General features: G+C 40.8%; 1 long non-coding RNA gene across 2 annotated transcripts in view; it reads left to right on the top strand.

Moving 5' to 3' along the window:
* LOC133228495 (uncharacterized) overlaps window positions 1-22,908 on the top strand; it is a 138,058-nt gene that overhangs the window by 19,818 nt on the left and 95,332 nt on the right. Inside the window, exon 1 of one of the 2 annotated variants that reach the window (XR_009730225.1) lies at window positions 17,890-18,041. The exons of the other annotated variant lie outside the window; for it this stretch is intronic. This is a non-coding gene — a long non-coding RNA (uncharacterized LOC133228495). Of the gene's footprint in view, window positions 1-17,889; window positions 18,042-22,908 lie in introns of those variants that run through there. 2 annotated transcript variants of the gene reach the window in all.

Below are 22,908 nucleotides of genomic sequence, written 5' to 3'. Positions count from 1 at the left end.
CTTCACAGTCCAACTCTCACATCCATACATGACCACAGGAAAAACCATAGCCTTGACTAGATGAACCTTTGTTGGCAAAGTAATGTCTCTGCTTTTGAATATGCTATCTAGGTTGGTCATAGCTTTACATAGTAGTTTGTATCTTTTATTCCCATACCCTAAATTTGCCCCTCCCTTCTTTTCTGTCCTTTTTGTTAACCACTAGTTTGTTTTCTGTATCTGTGATTCTGTTCTGTTTTGCTATATGCCTTCACTTGTACTAATTTTTAGGTTCCACATATAAGTGATTTCATACAATATTGGTATTTCTTTGGCTAATTTATTTCACTAAGAATGATATTCTCTAGGTCCATCTACATTTCTGCAAATGGCAGAATTTCTTTTTAATGGCTGAGTAATATTCTGTTGTACATATTTAGCACATCTTCTTTCGGAGAAGGCAATGGCACCCCACTCCAGTACTCTTGCCTGGAAAATCCCATGGGTGGAGGAGCCTGATAGGCTGCAGTCCATGGGGTTGCGAAGAGTCAGACACGACTGAGAGACTTCACTTTCACTTTTCACTTTCATGCATTGGAGAAGGAAATGGCAACCCACTCCAGTGTTCTTGCCTGGAGAATCTCAGGGACAGGGGAGCCTGGTGGGCTGCTGTCTATGGGATCGCACAGAGTCGGACATGACTGAAGCAACTTAGCAGCAGCAGCAACAGCCCATCTTCTTTATCCATTTGTTTATAGATGGACACTTGAGTTGTATCCTGCTGCTACTGTTTAACCACTAAGTCATGTCTGACTCTTTGCGACTCCACGGACTATAGCCTTCCAGGTTCCTCCATCCATGGGATTTTGCAGGCAAGAATACTGGAGTGGGCTGCCATTCTCTTCTCCAGGGGATCTTCCTGACCAGGGACCAAAACTGTGTCTCCTGCTTGGCAGGTGAATTCTTTCACACTGAGCTACCTGAGAAGCCCTGGGTTGTGTCCCTATCTTGGCTAATTGCAAATAGTGCTGCTATGAACTTTGACATGCATCTACCTTCTCGAATTAGGTTTTCATTTTTTCTGGATATATATACAGAAGTGGACTTGCTGGGTTTGACTATTCTTTAGATGAAAAATAGTTTGTGATTCACAGATGAACCAAGCCAATGTAACACAAGATTATTGATTGAAAGCTGATAGGCAGGTAAGCAACCAGCATTCACTGAGATTACCCTATCACTGAATCTTCCAACAACCTTTAGGAATGACACTCCTGGCTCTACTTAGGGGATTTCTTTCTACTTTGAAGATTACCAGAAACAAGGGAAAGAGAAAACGACTTGGTAATCATGATTTGAAAAAAAAACTTAATAGAATTTATCAGTTCTGGAAAAAATTACCACAAAGGAGTCATTTTACTAGAGAGGAAGAGCTGAGAATCAAAATTCTCCCCAAGGCCTCTTGTTTCACCTTTGGAAGAGGATTAAAGCTGGTACATGGCAAATAAAACTTCCAGTCTGAAGTTTGCCAAGAAGTCAAAGAAAATTGGATTGTCTTTTTATTCTTGTCAGTGCAATCTTTCTAGCTTGAGGAAAAAGACCACTGAACCATATGTGGTTCAACATAATTCCTGATGTCACTTGCATGAACTAACAGCATTTCCTGGCGTAGATATTTCACTCTGAAAGCAAACTGTGCGTTCAGGCCAGACAAGTGAGCACTTCTCATATAATGCACTTTCCACAAAGCTGGGCTCTGCCCCCTCCTCTCTCCTTTGATAGAACAATGCTCTCAATCTGGAGACAGTGGTGCTGCTTCTTTCCCTCTCCTTCTCTTTTTGAATATTGTAAACATTTATTTCCAACACTTTTCCAAATGGACTCATTCTTCCTAATTCTTGAGATGCAAGTTCTCTCCTTGTTTGGTGGTTTGTTCCTCTTGTGATGGGTCATGGTGAGCTGTTAGCTCATCTGCTGCAGAGCTTGCCTTAGGGGTGCCGTGTCCCCTGGGCTACTGTATCCCCGTTGAGCCATTTGAGGTTGGTGTGAGTCAGGACCCTACAGATCTCAGCGTCTCAGACCACTGTCTAGGTTAATGTGTCACTCTTGGATTTCTGGGCCCTTGAGAGGAGAATTAAGACTCCACACTTCAGCGTGGGCTAGGATGAAGGCTTCGATGGCTCACAAACACTCTTCTTTTGTCCATTGCCTCAGAAAGGAGGTATGATACTATTTTTTAAAGAAATTGTTCATTTATTTAAATTGGAGGATCATTACAGCACTGTGATGGGTCTTGCCATACATCAGCATGAATAGGCACACGTGTGTTCTCATCGCGCCCCACTGCCTTCCTCCAGATTGTCACACAGCTCTTGCTTTGGGTCCCCTGTGTCATACACCAACCTCCCACTGGTCATCTATTCTACATATGGTAAAGAATATGCTTCAGTGCAATCTCTCTTAAATCACCCCACTCTTTCCTTTGTAGGCATCTTAACGTGGGCCCAGGCTAGTGGGCAGAGGCATTTTTTATTCCTTATCTTGCATATTGTTGGGGCAGCCCTTTATGCTCTCAGCTTTATTCAGAAGACCCAGTTCAATCCTCTCATTTTTCTTGGGCCTGAATTTTTCTGTTTTGCCTCCCTGAGTACGTTAAACCCAGACTTGTTGGGTCCCTATCTGAGTCTTTCCTTGTGTAGTTATTTGCTTTCAGCTCATCTTTCTGGTTTTGAGTTATCTTTTTTTTTAGGTATATAGAAGTTTCTCTCTCTTGTTTTTACTCAGTTTCATTTTCTTTTGTTATGGTTAATATTTATTTTTATTAGCATTTCTATTTGTTTGTGGTGGAGTGGAGGCTTCCTCTGGGTCTACCATATCCATTGGAAGTTTCCCATGACTGAATATGTAATATCTTTATTCTGTTTTAAATAGTCTAGTTACCTGTTGACTTTCCTGGACATATGTTATGCTAACCTCTCAATTATACTTACGAGATGACTGTATAAATACTGATAGCAAAGTATGTGTGCAATGTGCTGGCTCATTAAGAAATAACTTATTTAATCACTATTGTAATTAAATGGATATTAATTCAGAAACAATTTTAGCCTAAAAAATGATGGGAAATATATTTAAGCTCCAAATTTACAAGAAGGTTTTTGGAAATGTTGAAATCACAGTTTGTAGAGTGCCTAAGGCTTTAAAGTTACATCTACTCTTTTGAGTAATGAAACTTTGGCAAATAATGTGTTTTAAATGAGTCTTTTTTATGCTAGCAAAGTGAAGACTGGAGTTCTCCTTGCTATATATAAACCCCCTATAACCTGTTAACAGGTGTTCCAAGAATTTAAAGACACTACTGTTCTGCTCTCCTTTGAGACTTCTTACATGTCATACTGGTTCAGATCCAACCACCAGGGCAGGGTAGGAAATTGCACAATTAAATTGGTCCTTTTCTTCAATTTCTAAGTCAGGAAAGAAAGTATATTCCCATTTTGGGTCTGGAAGCCAATGGCTTTGAAAATATTTTTTATTATTTAGTACTTGTCCCTTTCTTCTTACATGGGTCTTGGGAGGAAGATTCTAGAATTTCTTATACATGACTCAGGTCGTCTCCTTAAATTTATCTGTCTAAAGGTTGTGCCCAGTGAAAAGCTTCTGTGGTGAATTTTCTAGAAATACAATGCTGACAATTAAGGAGGATCAGAAAGCTGAAGTTCTTTGGAGCAAATTATTCCATCACAGAACTGAAACCACGTGCCTGTTTCAAGGATATTTGAAAAGATCGCGTGGAACACATCACATTTTGACTCATCTTGGGTTTAATGTCAGTGGGATGGAGAAGAAAGGCTAAAATAACTGTTTAAACCTGATTATGATTCTTGACCAGTTAAGAAGTTTTCTTAAGATGCAGGAAATGAGATTATCATCTTTTCAGAGGGGTCAACATGGGGCGAAGGGTTAGAAGAGTGTGTGGTAATCAAAATAAAAATGAAACACATTCCCTCTTCTGTTCTAACACCTCAGTAAAGTAAAACCCCAATCTAAATAACGAAAACCTAAGAGCTCTAAACAGATCTGAGTACAACGAAAGAGCCCAAAGAGATACGTAGTATTATATAAAATAATTATCAAGATTCTTTGAAAGCTGTGGAGCCTCTAGCCAGGTGAGGATAGGATATGAAAAGGTAGAAAGAATAAGATTCTGTTGTAATCATAAGGTGTTTCCCAAAACCTCTGGGAAAAAACCTTCAGGGCAGGATCTGTGAATTCACATAATAAGGTATCTTTGCCAGTTTCAGTTCCTTTACTTTCAGGGCTCATCAGTGATCCTGCTCTATATTAAGGCCTTATTTTAAAGCATATATGAAATCCTTAAAGAGCTGGAAAAAATATTTAAATTTTTTTCTGATTCAGTATATATATATATTTATTTGTATATATATTCAGTAAATATATATATTTACTTTGCTATACACCTGAAATTAACGCAGCATTGTAAGTCAACTATACTTCAAAAAAAATGATTAAAGTTTTCCACTATATATATGATAAAGAATATAGCAGAAAGAGTAGCCATAAACCTCACCACGTAAGAGTTTCCAATGTTACCATTGTTAATAACAATTTAAAAAACCTGAATAAAATGCTATGCTCTTTGGGGAAAAGACATATATGGAAATCTTTGTACAGGGAAATAAAAACTAAGTTTGGACACTGTCATGTGGTGAAGACCACAGTTTTCACCTTTTAAGCTTGGGAAGCATTTTCATTTTTAGCAGAGGTTTTTCTCCAATCAGCTGGTCTGTTTCCAAGGAGAAGAAATCTGAGTAATAAACTCTTTTACATGCACAAAATCATTTTATTGTAAAGAAAGACAATTACTGATGTTTTGGCCAAAATGATGACCAAAGTGACTTTATGGGTTTGTGTTTGGATATAACTGTAGTCCAAGAAATTATAACAGTAGTAGCACGGTCTGTGAAAGCTGACCACCTTGAGAAGTGGTTTGCGCAGTCTTCTGGTTTTTCCGGTTTGGGAAGTTTCCTCTTTTCAGAGTCAGAATTTTCTATGCACCAACTATTATGGAAATTTGGATGATCAGGTATATATTCTTGTCTTTCTCTCCTTCAAAAATTCAGTTGATTATTAAACTCTTCTACATGTAACAACAACAGGAAAAACCAGAAATGGAGTTCCTTGGGGAAATGGAAGGTATTTAGCAAAACTGAACTAACTCTATCTCATATCTGCTTTCTGCAATACCCCAGGCCAGAGGTTTGGGATTTCCCTTTAGCTTGACTAAATCCTCTTTTTTTCCCATAGAGTAACAAACTCATAGCCTTGTCAAAATGGGAGACAAGACATTCCCCTGTACTGTGATAGGAGGCACATACTATATGACCCAAGACTTCCAGAGAGAGAGGTTTTAGTTCTGTCTGAAGCAGAATATAATGCCTTTACAAAGTCTAGGCAAATCTGAATCTGAATATGAAAGTACCAAAGTGGGACACACAGTTTCAAGAATTCTTTTCATTCTCAATATTTTTTTATTTGGTTTCTTGAATTAAAAAAGTAAAATGTGTGTACTGTCAGCATGGGAAGGGGCTGTAGAGATAAAGTAACCAAGCTCTAAGGATTAACAATGAGAAATTGGGGTAAAGATAAATTGAGTCTAGAACCAAGAAGTCTAATGGCTTCTGTTACAAATTCTCCTTGTTTCTATATCTGATTAGTTTTTTTGATTTGTTTTATTTTGTGTTTTCTTTGTGAATGAATCCAAAGAATTATTACTACAAGGCAGAAAGGGATTAAGTGTCAGTCATCCATAATTTTTGTGAATCCCAATACCACACAGAGCTCTAAGATCTTCATTTCAAAAACTGAAAGTATAAAATGATTATCTACTTAATGACTTTGGCTGTTCTTTGGAAAAAGTTGTACATGTTTATTTCTTTAGCAACTACTCTATAGATAAAAGTAGACTTACTAAGATTCATCTTTATAACCCTTGCCTCATAACTCTTGTCCCACAGTTCAAATTCTGTGTGTAGAATTTGGGTTCTTTTGAACCCATCCAGTGTTAAGGCAGGGTATTACAGGGTTCTCGGGGCTGGTGCACTGGGATGACCCTGAGGGATGGGATGGGGAGGGAGGTGGGAGGGGAGTTCAGGATGGGGAACACATGTACACCCGTGGCTGATTCATGTCAATGTATGGCAAACCCAATACAATATTGTAAAGTAATTAGCCTCCAATTAAATTAAAAAAAGAAAAACAAAAACTTAACAAAATGGGTTTTGGTTAAGAAATGGTCTGCATGAATCTCTTGATGGCACTAGAATGGGAAATTTTCCAGGACTTTTGCTTTGACTTGGTGACTAAACATAGACTTTCTCCAATATGGGAGATATTGAGAAATTTGGATTTTCACAGTTTAGGAAAACCTCTTTTTTCTTTGTTAAAAAAGAATTTTTTTTTTTCAAAATACTCTGATGAAACAAGGATATCAAGTGATCATCTATGAGTTTGTTTTTATATTTTACTGGTTCATAGCCTGAAGCAAGTTTAGATGTCTGACACATTTTTGTTGTCATGATTGGGGGGAATTAAGAAGGTCTTTGTGAATGATGTCATATTTGAGGCAAAGCTCGACAAATACAGAGATTTCAGTGGTCTGTGTGTCTGCATGAGTCAGGGCAGAGTGGTTGAAATCCATTGGATGTGTTTGGAGATTGACAAGCAGTTTAAATTGCTTGGTGTCAGAAGAGCTGAGATGTACATGCACAAAACCCAGGATGAAATCGAGAATATTGGAGGGATTTTGAACAAGCAGGTGACATGGTCAGATCATGATCACATGAAGGATATTCTGGTAAAAGCACATAAGATGGACCAAAATAGTGAGCCAAAGGGGCAGGAAAAGTTGAAAGGTGTCCTTATGGTGGACGCAAGAGTGGCTGAAGGGAATGAAAAAGAGGGCACACTGATTGCAGAACATTGCAGAAATTAGACTCAACTGCATGCGAGTTGATCATTTACTGACTGTGGGGGTCAATTAAATGAGGAGGAGATGAAGAGGACATCAAGGTTTTTAACCTGAGGGCACAGAGGGCAAAGAGTTATTCAAGATACAGGAACATTAAAGGGAGAAGCTGACGTCAATGGAAAGATGATTTTTCTTTGAGCATGCTGAATTATTGATGCTTGAGGACGTCCAAATGAAGTCATCTAGCAGCCAGTTGGAGCTGTGGGATCAGAGATGGGGGCAGTAGATGGAGTAAGGAGGCAGAAATGTGGCTGTCTTTGTCATACAGGAGTGATTGATATGGATACAGTGTGATAGTAAACTTTGGCTAGAAAAAAAAACAAGTGGATAGAAACTAAGAATGCTGCTAAACATCTTACTGTACACAGGGATAGCTTTGCCCCTTTTCACAGCAAAACACTTAATCTGGCTTGAATGTCAATGTTTATGAGGTTGAGAAATTTGTATTAATGCTTTGTTCTTTCTTAGTGATTTACCTGTCTGGGTGATTTGTGATGCCTGAGTGAAGAGTGAAGTCACTCAGTCATGTCCAACTCTTTGTGACCCCATGGACTGTAGCCTACCAGGCTCCTCCATCCATGGAATTTGCCAGGCAAGAGTACTGGAGCGGGTTGCCATTTCCTTCTCCAGGTGCCTGTGATGCCTGGCTAGCCCTAGTTTATACACCCTGACATGGTTAAAGCCCAGCACGTGCTAAGCTCATCTCTTTGGTGTGTGCCAAAGTATGACTTTATAGATCAGAGTGGATAGAAACTAGGCCAGCACTCTGTCTCTGCCTGTGAGGTCAGTTCTCTAGCAGTATGTTACAAATGTTGAAATTGTGCTTGGTGTGCAAACAGCAGAAACAGGACGTAAGAATTACTTAAGAAGCAAAATCGAATGGCTGAACTTTTACCCCTTCTCTCACGCCCATAAACATACTAGAGTCCGCCTGCACTATCACTAGCCTTTTGATCATTAAAAACAATTAAACAAGAATGAGCAGGAAACAGACCCCATTCTCCTTCCTGCCTTAAGCCTATAAAACTATAGTGCATTTGGGATCAAGTATATTGCATTTTATGACTACTTTAGTTTTCTGTAGAATAGAAACATCAAGCACCTTTATATAATTTAATGTTATGCATTGTCCACCCACTCCAGTACTCTTGCCTGGAAAATCCCATGGACGGAGGAGCCTGGTAGGCTGCAGTCCATGGGGTCGCGAAGAGTCAGACACGACTGAGCGACTTCACTTTCCCTTTTCACTTTCATGCATTGGAGAAGGAAATGGCAACCCACTCCAGTGTTCTTGCCTGGAGAATCCCAGGGACGGGGGAGCCTGGTGGGCTGACGTCTATGGGGTCTCACAGTTGGACACGACTGAAGCGACTTAGCAGCAGCAGCAGCAGCAGCATGCATTGTCCATGTTTGGCTGATAATTGGAGCACATTTACCTTCCCCCACATATCCGAATATAGAAGGAACAGAAGTTGTTACCTCCTTGTATTCTGAAATGTTGTTTTGTAGTTGTTGGGATCATCTTCATCCGTCTGCAAACTGCTTGTTTCCATAGTAACCATGGAAACTTCTCTAAAAGGTGATCTTTCTTTTCAGTAAATTAGAATTTCTTGCTTTTGTACTCTGTACTCTTCTTTCTTTTCTTTCTTTAAACAAAGTCCTTCATTGAAAATGAAAGTATCAGGTTGAGGGGTGGCACGCATTAAATGAAATGTGTGTTTAACCTATGAGAAATATATATGGGCTTCCTTTGTATTACATAGTTCTCTAAGATTACTTTTGAATCTATGCAGTATAATGAACTAAGTAGAACATCCAAGTGTTCAGTCCATTTGGAACAATGAACATTATCATGGTCAATGTTTTGTACCTAAGCGTGTGCGTTCAGTCACTCAGTTGGGTCTGACTCTTCGTGGCCCCATGGACTGTAACCTGCCAGGCTCTTCTGCCCGTGGAATTTTCCAGGCAAGAATACTGGAGTGGGGTGCCATTTCCTGCTTCAGAGGATCTTCCTGAACCAGGAATTAAAACTATGTCCCTTGGGTCTCCTGCATCATCAGGTGGCTTCTTTATTGGTAGTGCCACCTGGGAAGCCCTATTATACCTAAGGTCCCTGGACAAATCCTATATTTTTACAGATGAGGAGGATAAGGCTTGTCTTATATAAAGTCTCCTTATATAAGGAAGGGAGCTTGACTTGCTTGGTCAAGAGCTTTTAACTCTTTAAAAGAGCAGGGATTTGAATTCATGTAACCTGGAAACAGTCAAGGCTCTTAATCACAGGCTGACATCTTGTTCTTGAAACATAGTGAGACAGACTACAGTGGATGAGTCACGATGGTCTGTTTTCTTGGTCCTAAGGTTTCCTCATTGTCCCACTAACTGGAAAACCCAACATTTTGTTTTGATTTCTTCTTTATATCTGTGTCTTCCAGTATTTGGCATTATTGATGTTATTGAGTACCCCTCCTTCATGAAACCTTCCTTCTGACTGTTATTGCCAATTCTTCCACATCTTTCTCCATCAGTTTTTTCCTAACCAAAGTTCTATAATCATACTACATCCATATTAACTACTCCTTGGTGGCTCAGTGGTAAAGAGTCTGCCTGTAGCACAGGAGACTCGAGTCTGATTCCTGGGTCAGGAATCTGATTTCTGGAAAAGGGAATGGCAACCCACTCCAGTATTCTTGCCTGGAGAATCCCACGGACAGAAGAGCCTGGCAGGCTACAGTCCATGGGGTCGAAAAGAGTTGGACATGACTGAGTGAATAGCATTTTCACTTTCACTTTGTGAAAAAGACAACTACATTCTTGCCTCCTTACCCCCTTATACTGTCCCAATCTCTAATCCCACAGTTTCAACTGGCTGCTAGATGACTTCACTTGGACGTCCTCAAGCATCACTAATTCAGCATGTTCAAAGAGAAATCATCTTTCCATTGAAACCACCTACTCCCTTTAACGTTTTTATATCTGTGAGTAACTGTGTCCTCCAAGTCACCAGGTTCAAAACCTTGGTGTTCTCTCCAACTTCTCATTTAATTGTCCCCCACAGTCAATGAATGATCAACTCACCCACAGTCGAATCAAGTCAAAGTCTGCAATATTCTTCAGTCAGGTTCTGTCTTCCATTCCCTTCAACCACTCTGGTGTCCACCATGAGGACACCTTCCCACTCTTCCTGTCCCTTCAGCTCACTATTCCAGTCTGTCTTATGGGCTTTATTACAATATCTTGCATTTGATCATGATCTGACCATGTTGCCTGCTTGTTCAAAATCCATCCAATATTCTCCATTTCATCCTGGGTTTTGTGCATGTGCGTCTCAGCTCTTCTGACACCAAGCAAATTAAACTGCTTGTCAGTCTCCAAACACATCCCTTGAATTTCAGCCCTTGTGTCTTGACTCGTGCAGACACACAGACTGTTGAAATCTATTTGTCAAGCTCTGCCTCAAATATAACATCATTCATAAAGACCTTGTTAATTTCCATCCCCACAAACTTTCGGTCCTTACAGTTTTCCATCATCCTCATGCTATTCTGTGCCTGGGTTATACCACTTTTCCTGCTCTATGTTTTTACAATTTTTGTTAATTTTTTCTTGGTCCTCCTTTCTTCCTCCTAGTTTGTGAACCTTTTGTAGTCAGGGAGTGCGTTTTACTTAGTTCAGTACCTTTACCTCTCTAGCCCTAGGACAGTGCATGAGACACAGCAGGAACTCAGTAACTGTTTGCTGAACCAGCCACAGCAATGCCGATGGGACGTCTGGCACAGAGCGCAGGAAACCTGCGTGTGGAAAGGATAACTGGCTCTGATTTCCTGGTGCTTCTGTAAAGCCTCCTGCAATGTATCATTCCTCACTGGTACATACCTGACGTCTCGCCCATGTCACCATACCACAGTTTCTTCTTTCTGCTTAGAAGCCAAGGAAACCCCTAGAGATATCTGTTGACATATTCCCGAGGCTTCATCTAGTAAAGATCAGTCTGGTTGGAAAGCAGACAATGCAGAAGTCCACTTGAGAAAAGTAGAACAAGAAAACTGGAAATTCCATGTTGGTGAGAGGTACCCACTGGTGTGAGCTATTGAACTATGTACACATTCCGAAGATAGTGCAAAGTTTTACAAGCATTGTACTCTGCTTCCTCCCTTCACATCTTTTCAGGTGACTTCTTTTAGTCCTTAACTCAAAAAATCCTCTAACTTCAGTAAGACCAACAAGCCATTGATGTCCTTTTACAATAAACTAGTTTTAGAGCAGTTTTAAGTCCAGAGCAACATTAAGTGGATGATACACAAGTTTTTTTTTTTTTTTTTTAATATACTTCCTGCCCCTATACATGCATAGCTTCCACAATTATCAATATCCTCCAGCAGAGTGGTACATTTGTTACAATGGATAAACTTACACATTACAATCATTATACAATTAGAATGCTGTAACATTCTAGGGGTTTGGACAAATGTATAATGATATACATTCATCATCATAATATCATTTTATTGCCCTAAAATTCCTCTGTACTCTGCCTATTCATCTCCCTGCCTTCAACCTCTGGCAACCATTGATCTTTATTTTTTTTTTTTTTACTGTTTCCCTGTTTTTGCTTTTTCCACAATTTCATACAATTGGGATAAAAAAGTAGGTCGCCTTTTCAGATTGGCTTTGTTCCCTTAGTAATATGCACTTAAGTTTCCTCCATGTCATTTCATGGTTTGACAGCTTACTTTTAAATTTGTAGGATAATATTTCACAGCCTGGAAGTAGCACAGTTTATGATTCTTTCTCCTACTGAAGGACGTCTTGGTTGCCTCCAAGATTTGGCAATTTTTAATAAATGTACTATAAATACCCATATGTAGGTTTTTGTGTAGACATGTTTGTTTTTGGCTTCTTTGGGTAAATGCACAAGGAGTGCAAGTGCTGATTTGTATGGTAAGAAAATGTTCAGTTGTATAAGAAACTTTCAAACTATGTTCCACATTGGTTGTACCATTATACATTCCCATCAACAATGAATGAGAGTTCTGGTTGCTCCATATCCTTACCAGCATTTGATGTTATTTGTGTTCCAGATATTGGCCATTCTAATAGGTATATAGGGATATCTTATTGTTGCTTTAATTTGTGTTTCATTGATGACATATGATATAGAGTATCTTTACACATGCTTGATGTCTGCATCTCTTCTTTTGTGAGATGTTTGTTAAGATTTTGGCTCATTTAAACAATACTTCTATTTGTTAATGTATCACATTGATTTCTGTATATTGAACTGTCCTTTCATCCCAAGGATAAACCCTACTTGATTATGCATAGTTTATGATCCTTTTAATGTATTGTTGAATTTGGTTTGCTGATATTTTGCTGAGGATTTTGCATCTATGTTCCATGATGATACTGAATTTTCTTTTTTCCTTTTTTTTTTGTTTTTTTGGTATCTTTTTCTGGTTTTGGTATCAGGATAATGCTGGCATTGCAGAATGAGTTCAAAAATGCTTATTCCTCTTCAATATTTTGAAATAGCTAGAGAGGATAGGTGTTAACTCTTTTTGAAATGTTTGGGAGAATGAGCAATTATTCCTTCAAATAATTTTTCTGTCCCTTTCTCTCTCTTATTCTTTTTTCCCTATAATGCAAATACTTGGTGGTGTCCCAGAGGCGTTTTAAACTATTCTCACTTTAAAAAATTCTTATTTATTTTTTCTGTTTAAACTTGGGTGATTTCCATGAATGTCTTCCATTTTGCTGATTCGTTACTCTGTAGCTGCTGTATTTGTTATTTTATACCACCTAATCTGGGCTTCCTAGGTGGCGCTGCTGCTGCTGCTGCTAAGTCACTTCAGTCGTGTCCAACTCTGTGTGACCCCATAGACGGCAGCCCACCCCATAGACAGCTCCCCCGTCCCTGGGATTCTCCAGGCAAGAATACTGGAGTGGGTTGCCATTTCCTTCTCCAATGCATGAAAGTGAAAAGTGAAAGTGAAGTCGCTCAGTCATGTCCGACTCTTCTCGACTCCATGGACTGCAGCCTACCAGGCTCCTCCGTCCATGGGATTTTCCAGGCAAGAGTACTGGAGTGGGGTGCCATCTCCTTCTCCACCTAGGTGGCGCTAGTGGTAAAGAATCCACCTGCCAGTGCAGGAGACATGGAGATGTGCTGGTTGGGGAAGATCCCAGAAGGGCATGGCCACCCACTCCATTATTCTTGCCTGGAGTATCACATGAACAGAAGAGCCTGGTGGGCTGCAGTCCACAGGGTCACAAAGAGTTGGGCACGACTGAGCACACAGCACATAGCACATCACCTAATCTATACTGTTGACTCCTTCTAGTCTATTTTTAAGTTTAAATAATTATATTTTTCAGTGCTCTTTGATTCTTCCTTATACTTTATTTTTGTTGAAATTCTCACTGTATTTATCCATTTTTCTCCCAAGTTTGGTAAGTATCTTTATGATCGTTATCTCGAACCCTTTATCAGGTAGATTACATGTGTCTGCTGTATCTAGTTTGCTTTTGGAGGTTTTATTTTGTTTCTTTTTTTGAAACATATTACTCTGTCTCCTCATTTTGGATAATTCCCTGTGTTTCTTTCTATGTGTTCTGAGAAGGCAATGGCACCCCACTCCAATACTCTTGCCTGGAAAATTCCATGGACGGAGGAGCCTGGTTGGCTGCAGTCCATGGGGTCGCTACGAGTCGGACACGACTGAGCGACTTCACTTTCACTTTTCACTTTCATGCATTGGAGAAGGAAATGGCAACCCACTCCAGTGTTCTTGCCTGGAGAATCCCAGGGACGGGGGAGCCTGGTGGGCTGCTGTCTATGGGGTCGCACAGAGTCAGACACGACTGAAACGACTTAGCAGTTAGCAGCAGCAGGCTACATTTCTCAATCTTGGAGAAGTTACCTTATGTAGGAGATGTCCTATGAGCCCTGGTAACATGCTTTCCCTGGCTACCAGAGCTATGAGTTCTACATGTGCACCTGTGTGGATGGTGTGGGCTCTTCTGTTGTGTGTGTTAGGTCACTTCAGTGGTGTCTGACTCTTTGGGGCCCCATGGACTGTATCCTGCAAGGCTCCTCTGTCCATGGGATTCTCCAGGCAAGAATACTGGAAAGGGTAGCTATTTCCTCCTCCAGGGGATCTTTCTGACCCAGGGATCCAACCTGGGTTTCCTGCACTGGTGGGTGGAGCCAAGTCCTAAGGCTACTGCTGGCCTGCTGGTGGGAAGGGGCTGGGTCCTGGGGTGGTCTAGCTGGGGGACTTGAGGCTGGTGCCAGCCTGCTGGTGAGCCAGTAAACTCTTGTCCTTAATAAGCTAGAAGGAAGACTCCAAAATGGCACCTGCCATCCCCAGTGTGCTTGTGGTAAATAAGTTCCCCCAAATGGTTTTCTCTAGCATCTGTGTCTCCAGGGAATATTCCAGTTGCCTTTTGCCTCTCGAGGAGATTCTCCAAGGTCAACAAGTGGGTTTGACCCAGCCTCGTTTTAAATCACTACCTTTGTGCTGGGACCTGAAGCCTGGGTAATTCCGCGCATGCTCTTTAAGAGTGGAGGCTGTGTTTTCTACAGCCTTCTGGCTCTCCCATACTTAAGCCCTGCTGGCCTTCAAAGCCAGACATTCTAGGGGCTCATCTTCCCAGTGCAGGACCTCCTGACTGGCGAGCCCAATGTGAGGCTAACACCCCTTGCTACTTGGGGAGAGTCCCTGCAATTATGATCATCCTCCTGTTTGTGGGTCACCAACACAGGGGTATGTGTCTTGACTAGACCGCGCCTCCACCTCTCCTACCTGACTCACAGTATATCTCTGCTGCTGCTGCTAAGTCACTTCAGTCGTGTCCGACTCTGTGCGACCCCAGAGACGGCAGCCCACCAGGCTCCCCCATCCCTGGGATTCTCCAGGCAAGAACACTGGAGTGGGTTGCCATTTCCTTCTCTAGTGCATCAAAGTGGAAAGTGAAAGTGAAGTCGCTCAGTCCTGTCAGACTCTTCGAGACCCCATGGACTGCAGCCTACCAGGCTCCTCCGTCCATGGATTTTCCAGGCAAGAGTACTGGAGTGGGTAGCCATTTCCTTCTCCACAGTGCATCTCTAGTTATGGAAAAATTTTTTCTACTAGTCTTCATGTTGTTTTCAAAATCAGTTGCTCTGTAGATACTTGTAATTCTGGTGAGCCTGTGGGAAGAGGGGAGCTCAGGGTCTTCCTACTCTGCCATATTGGCCACACCTCTTCTTACTAACTTTTGAGTTGTTCAGGCAAGGGACTGAGCCAGCTGAGATCACTTCCCTTGTCTCTATAGGAGATCTGTCAGGAAGATTAGATGCACATGGAAGGCTCTTCATCACGGCGTTATTCCTGGAGGAGCTGTTTGCTTTTTCTAAGCTGTCCAATTTTAATAGTTCTTTGTATATTTTGGATAGCAATCTGTTACTACATGTGTTTTTGTAAATATTTTCTCTGAGTCTGTGGCTTGTATTCTCTTTTCATTCTCTTGACACTGTCTTTTGCAGAGTAGAATTTTTAATTTTAATGAAGTCCAGCTTATCAATTTTTTTCATGAATTTTATCTTTAGCATTGTGTTTTAAAAATTATATGCATAGCCAAACCCATCTAGGTTTTTCTCATAGGTTATCTTCTAGGACTCAAACATAGTCCACTTTGAGTTAATTTTTGTGAAGGGTGTAAGGCCTATGTCTAGATTCTCTCCCTCTCTTTTTGCATATAGATGTTCAACTGTTTCAGCACCATTGGTTAAAAATAATAGTGCATTGCCTTCATTCTTTTGTTGTAGATCAGTTGACTATATTTATAAGGGTCTGTTTCTTGGCTCTCTATTCTGTTCCATTGACCTATTTGTCTCCTCCATTGCCAGTACCCTACTGTCTTGATTAATAGTAAGTCTTAAAGTCTGGTAATATAAGTCCTCCAAGTTTGTTCTTCTTGAATACTGCATTCACTATTCTGAATCTCTTGACCTTCCATGTAAACTTTAGAATCAGCTGGTTGACATCACAAAATGACTTGATATTTTGACTGGAATTGCATTGTCTCTACAGTTCAATTTGGGAAGAATTGACATCTTGATAATATGATTTTCTTATCTACAAACGTGGACTATCTCTCTATTTATTTCTTGATAATTTTGTTCATCAGAGGTTTGTAATTTTCCTCATATAAATTGTATATATATTTTGTTAGACTTATACCTAAGTATTTCATTTTGTGGGTGTTTATGTAAATGATCCAGCAATCCCACTGCTGGGCATACACACTGAGGAAACCAGAAGGGAAAGAGACACGTGTACCCCAATGTTCATCGCAGCACTGTTTATAATAGCCAGGACATGGAAGCAACCTAGATGTCCATCAGCAGATGAATGGATAAGAAAGCTGTGGTACATATACACAATGGAGTATTACTCAGCCATTAAATGATATTGCATTTCAAATGTTAAATTCCACTTGTTTATTGCTGATACACTTTTGTCTATTAACTTTGTATCCTATATCTTGTTACAATTGCTTACTAGTTCCAGGAGTTTTTTGTTGATTTATTTTCAGATGCTTTACACAACTCATGTTATTCCCAATTTGTACACAATTCATTTCTTTTTCTTGTCTTACTGAATCAGCTAGAACTTTCAAGTATGATGTTGAAAAGGGGTGATGAGAAGGGTCATCCTTGCCTTGTACCTAATCTTGGTGAGAAAGTTTTAAGTTTCTCACTCTTAGGCATGATGCTGGCTGTAGGTCTTTTTTAGAAAATCTTTATCAAGCTGAGGAAGTTTCCCTATATTCCTAGTTTATTGAGAGTTTTTATCATGGATAAGTGTTCAATTTTTGTCAGTTGCTCTTTATGCATCTATTGATATAATCATGTGGTTTCTTTTCTTTTTAACCAATGGATATAATGGGTTATGCTAATTGACTTTTTGTAAAGCTTTATTGTGTTTTTTACAGTATTGTTTCTGTTTCATGTTTTGGCTTTTTGGCTGTGAGTCCTGTGGGATCTTAGCTCTCAATCAGGGATTGAGCCCATATATCCTGCCCTGGAAGGCATTCTCAACCACCGGACTACCAGGGAATCCCTCCTGCGCTAATTAATTTATCCAGCCCTGTCTATCTTGGGTAAATATCACTTGGTAATGGTGTATAATTATCTTTATACATTGTTGGATTTTTTGCTAATATTTTGGTAAAGATTTTTACTTCTGTGTTCATGAGAGATATTGGTATTCAACACCTGATCTGTAGTTTTCTTGTAATGTTTTTTCTGTTTTTGGTAAAAGGGTAATCCTGACTGTATAGAATAAGTCAGAAAGTGTTCCCTCTGCTTCTATATTCTGAAAGAGATTGTAGAGAATTGGTATAATTTCTTCCTTTAAATGTTTTGTAGAATTCACCAGGGAACTCTGAACCCAGTGCTTTTGTTTTGGAAGATTATTAATTACTGATTCACTTTCTTAGCAGACATAAGCCTATTCAGAGCATTTATTTCTTTGTTATGAGTTTTGGTAAATTGTGTCTTTCAAGGAATTGATCCATTTTATCTATGTTATCAAATTTGTGGGCATAGGGTTGCTCATACATTTACTCATTATTTTTTCAACATCCATAGGATCTGTAGTTATATCTTTTTATTTCTGATATTAGTAATTTATGTCTTCTCTGTTTCTTAATTAGTCTGGCTTGTGCATTACCAATTGATCTTTTCAAAGAACTAAATTGATTTATTGATTTTATCTATTGATCTCCTATTTTCAATTTTGTTGACTTCTGCTCTAATTCTTATTGTTTCTTTTATTTTGCTCACTTTGGATTTAATTTACTTTTCTTTTTCTATTTTCCATGGACGGAGAAGCCTTGTAGGCTACAGTCCACGGGGTCGCAAAGAGTCGGACACGACTGAGCAACTTCACTCACTCACTAAAAATTCATGTGGTGAAATCCTCACCACAGTTTCTCAGGATGTGACCTTAATTGGATCATTGCAGAGGTAATCCAGTTAAAGTGATGTCATTATTATGGGCCCTAATTCAGTATGACAGATGTCCTTATAAAAAGGGACAATCTGGATATAGACACCCACAGGGGGAATGCTGCACAGACCTGAAGCTGGCCATCTACATGCTAAGGAGAGAGACCTGGGACAGATCCCTTCCTCACACCCGTGAGAAAGTCACCGTGGTTTCAGACTGCTGGCCTCTGTGTAACACTATTTCTGTTGTTGAAGCCACCCAGTTTCTGGTATTTTGTTATGGGAGCTCCAAGAAACTAATATACCTTCCTACCAGCAGAGATGCCACTGTCATCATTATTACCCCACAGATCCTTACCCTAGTCTACCTCTGTCATAGTCGTCTTGTTAGCACCTAACCCTAAGCCTTTCCCTACCACCCTAGTTAAATCTAATCATTGTTGTTTAGTTGTTAAGTCATGTCTGACTCTTCTGCACCCCCCATAGACTGTAGTCCACCCGGCTCCTCTGTTCACGGAATTTTCCAGGCAAGAATACTGGAGTGTGTTGCCATTTCCTTCTGCAGGGGGTCTTCCCAATCCAGGGATCAAATCTGCATTGGCAGGCAGATTCCTTACCACTGAACCACTTGGGAAGTCAAAATCTATTGGGTTGGCAAAAAAGTTAGTTTGGATTTTTGTTTGTTTGTTTGTTTTCCATTTGGAAAGACCCAAGCAAACGTTTTGGCCAACCCCATATCTGTCTACTCCAGGCCTGATCTTATGGCAAAACAGCATGGGAGAATACACCATGCCTACTGGTCTCACTTGTAATCCAGGTTAGCTCACCCCAAGTGGACCCTCGGTGATGTCCAGCCTCCACACTACATCTCCCAGGTGTCCACTGTCTCTTCCACCACCCCAAATGACCACTACAGACCTTGTGTTCTCTTTTCCATCTTCCAACACCTTCTCAACCACATGCCCTGATGATGACCTTGCTGCCTAGCTCACTGAGTAAATGAAAGCAGTTTAAAGAACTGCTGTATGCTCACCACCACATGCACCCACTCAACTGTATATGTATCAAGACACTCTGCTTTCTCTCTTGTTATTATAGATGCATCATCCATGTTCTGTCTTCAGCCTGCTCTTCCCTTTAGGCACCATATTCTACCCCTTCTTGCCTGTTTCAGAACATCATTTCAGTGATTATCCCTGGCATCTTTCTCATCAGTCTTGTTATGGGCTGAGTTGTGTACTCCCTAAACTCATATGTGAAGTTCTAACCCCCAGTGCCTTAGAGCGTGACTGAAGATAAGATCACTAAAGAGGTAACTGCGTCAAAATGAGGTCATTATGTAGTACCCTAATCCAATGTGACTGGTGTCCTTTTAAGAAGAAGAGGTGAAGACACAGACATGCACAGAGGAAAGACAGTGTGATGACACAAGGAGAAAACGACCACCTTCACACCGAGTAGAGATGCCTTCGAGGAGACCCGCGCTGCCGACACTGTAGAGCCCTGGCCCCCAGAGCTGTGAGAAAATACATTTCTGCCGTTTGAGCCTCTCAGCCTGTGGTACTTTGTTATGGCAGCCCTAGAAAAAGAACACCTGCTTGCAAACATGCTGTAATTGCTCTCACCTTAAATAACCCAACCCTTTCTTGATTCCTCATGTCCTTCCAGCTACTTCCTCAGTTTTTTAGCAGAAAAACTTGGAGCTTTCCTTATTGGCTCTCTACTCTTCTCCATTTCTCTCCATTGGCTCTCCACTCTTCTCCATTTCTTTTCTACCCTATTTTTTTCCAAGCACTGGAGTGTCCCAGGGCTTAGTCCTTGAACTGCTGTTATTTTCTCTTCATACTTATCCCTTATGTGAATCAATAATAGTCTCATGACTCTTAAATACCATCCATAGTTATCAACAGCTCAGTCCATCTCTCCAAGTACATCCAGAATCTGACTACCACCACTCTGGTCCAATCTTTCTTCTTCTGTCACCAGAATTATTGCAGTTGCTGCCTAACCTTCATGCTTCCCACTCTTGCCTATGCCATGGCCTATCACTTTCATTTTAACATTAATACGGAGAAAATATTAATTAATTAATCCCTTAAAACTATGTGAAATCATATAACTGCTTGCCTTAAGATTTCTCCAATGGCTTCTTATATTACTCAAAGTAAAAGTCAGCCTTTAGCCTCTAGAATCTTCTCCCTCCATCCCTAAATCCATTACTTTCCTGAGCAAACCATTTTCCTTACTTCATCCTCACTCACTCAGCTCCAGCCATACTATTCTCCTTACAGCTTAAAGATACTGGGAACTCTTACCTTGGGCTCTTTGCACCTGCTAATCTTTCTGATTGGAATGCTCTTCCCATGAGAGAGAGCCCTTATATTGCATGCACAATGGATCTAATCTATTCCAATAGACTTGTAGACATGAAAATGCTTTGCAGATATGAACACATTTCATCCACATGTTCTTCTTTCAGATCTCTGTTCAATCTTCTTCTTGCCAGAAAGGTCCTTTTGGACTCCTTATACTGTACAAAAAGGTAACCCCTACCAATCTGCCTCCTGTATCCTGCAACTATACCTCTACCCTTAGTTTTATCATTAGTCATGAGATATATTTACTTGTTTGTTTTTTTTTTTTTGTATGTTTTCCTTCATTGGAATATTTGTAAATGTTACGAGGCCAGGAATTTTACTAGTTTACTGCTTGTTGAGTCAATGATTGATTAATTGAATTTTATACTTGGTGCTACCTACAAATTAACCTGTAATCTATAACTAGGTCTCCTTGTTCTCTCCTTGTTCTCTCCAACCATCCATGTGCCTGCCAGGTCGTATGGTGTGAAGAGGGACTGGGAGGGGTTTTGAAGAATGTTTAAGTCTCTCTTCTCAAAGAACTTTTTATTAGGCTACTAGAAGTTTTCTCGGAGCAGGCAGTGGCACCCCACTCCAGTACTCTTGCCTGGAAAATCCCATGGACGGAGGAGCCTGGTGGGCTGCAGTCCATGGGGTCGCTGACGGTCAGACACGACTGAGCGACTTCACTTTCACTTTTCACTTTCATGCATTGGAGAGGGAAATGGCAACCCACTCCAGTATTCTTGCCTGGAGAATCCCAGGGACGGGGGAGCCTGGTGGGCTGCCGTCTATGGGGTCGCACAGAGTTAGACACGACTGAAGTGACTTAGCAGCAGCAGCAGTGTGAGCAGTGACACAGAGGTGGGAAAAAGGCCAAGGTTTCAAGACCATATCTGTTTAAAACTTTGGGTGTAATCACGTATATATTTTACTACTATTTGGTCCGACCTGAAGGATAAAGAATACACACATATACATATTTACAAAATAACGTACAAGTTTATTCCATGTTTTATAACTTTTAATAGCTAACAACAGATTAGCACCACCTTTTTGAAACAAATCACATCCAATTTTATTGAATTTGTTTCCTGAACTGTAAAATAGGCATAATAATGCCAACTTCATCAAGTTATTACAACTTCATGGGTTCAATTCTGGCTTTACTGCTTTCTAGCTATGTGACCTTGGATGAGAAGCTAAGTGTCTCTGTGCCTTGGTTTCCTCATATGTGAGATGCAGGGAATAGTAATATGTATCTCATAGAGCTGTTTTATGAAGTCAGTGAATAAATAGATGTAAGGAGTTAGGTCAGAGGCTCTGTACAAAGTCAGGCTCTGTAAAAGCTGCCTATCACTATTACTGTTGTGTGAGGATGAGTTATGACAGTACCTGTGAAAATAATTTGTCATATTGCACAAATGTAGGAGAAGCTTCAATTCTGTATATGTGGGTGTATGCAATTTCGGTCCTTGACACAGTACTGAGTAGGGGCTTCCCTGGTGGCTCAGATGGTAAAGAACCTGCCTGCAATGCAGGAGACCCTGGTTTGATCCCTGGATTGAGAAGATCCGCTGGAGAAGGGCATGGCAACCCACTCCAGTATTCTTCCTTGGAGAAGCCCATGGACCGAGGGGCCTGGCAGGCTACAGTACACAGGGCCCACAGAATCCAGGATAGTACAAGTTAGCAGAGCAGAAGGACATGCACTCATCTTCTCCTCAAGAACACCAAAATTGCAACTAGCTCTTGAACAGCCACCAGCAGGAGGATGTTGGAATCCACCAAAAAATGATGCCCCACATCCAAGGATAAAGGAGAAGCTGCAACAAGACGGTAGTGGGGGTGCATCATTTTAAAATCAGATCCCATACCTGCCGGGTAGGCCACCCACAAACTGGAGAACAATAATATCAAAGAAGTTCTTGCACTGTTGCGAAGGTTCTAGGCCCCATATCAGATTTCCCAACCTGGGGATTCAGCAAAGGGAATCCCCAGTGAGTCTGACTTTGAAGGACAATGGGATTTGATTACAGAACTTCCAGAGGACTGGGGGAAATAGAGACTCTTGGAGGGCACGAAAAAATCTTGTGTGCAGCAGGACCCAGGGATAGAGCGGTGACCCCACAAGAGACTGACACAGATCTGCCTGTAAGTGTTTGAGGGTCTCCTGCAGAGGCATGAATGGGAAGGGGCCGCCCCAGGGACAGGGGAACTGGCAGCAGCAGTCCTGGGAGACATGTGCTGGCATAAGTCTTTTTTGAAGATCACCAGTAGCCCTACCATAGAGCCTCTAGACTCTAGGACTGGGTCTCCTCAGGCCAAACAACTAACAGGGAGGGGGCACAGCCCCACCCATCAGCAGAAAATTGGATTAAAGATTTACTAAGCATGGCCTTGCCCACTAGAGAGAGACCTAGTTTTCCCCACAGCCAGTCTCCCCCCATCAGGAAGCTTGCACAAGCTTTTTATCTTCATCCATCAGAGGGCAGACAGAAGAAGTAAGAGCTATAATCCCACAGTCT

This window comes from Bos javanicus, chromosome 17 (assembly GCF_032452875.1).
Source record: "Bos javanicus breed banteng chromosome 17, ARS-OSU_banteng_1.0, whole genome shotgun sequence".
In the NCBI taxonomy this organism is placed as follows: domain Eukaryota; kingdom Metazoa; phylum Chordata; class Mammalia; order Artiodactyla; family Bovidae; genus Bos; species Bos javanicus.
Note: the sequence above shows the minus strand (reverse complement) of the source record. Positions and strands in the feature narration are given on the sequence as shown.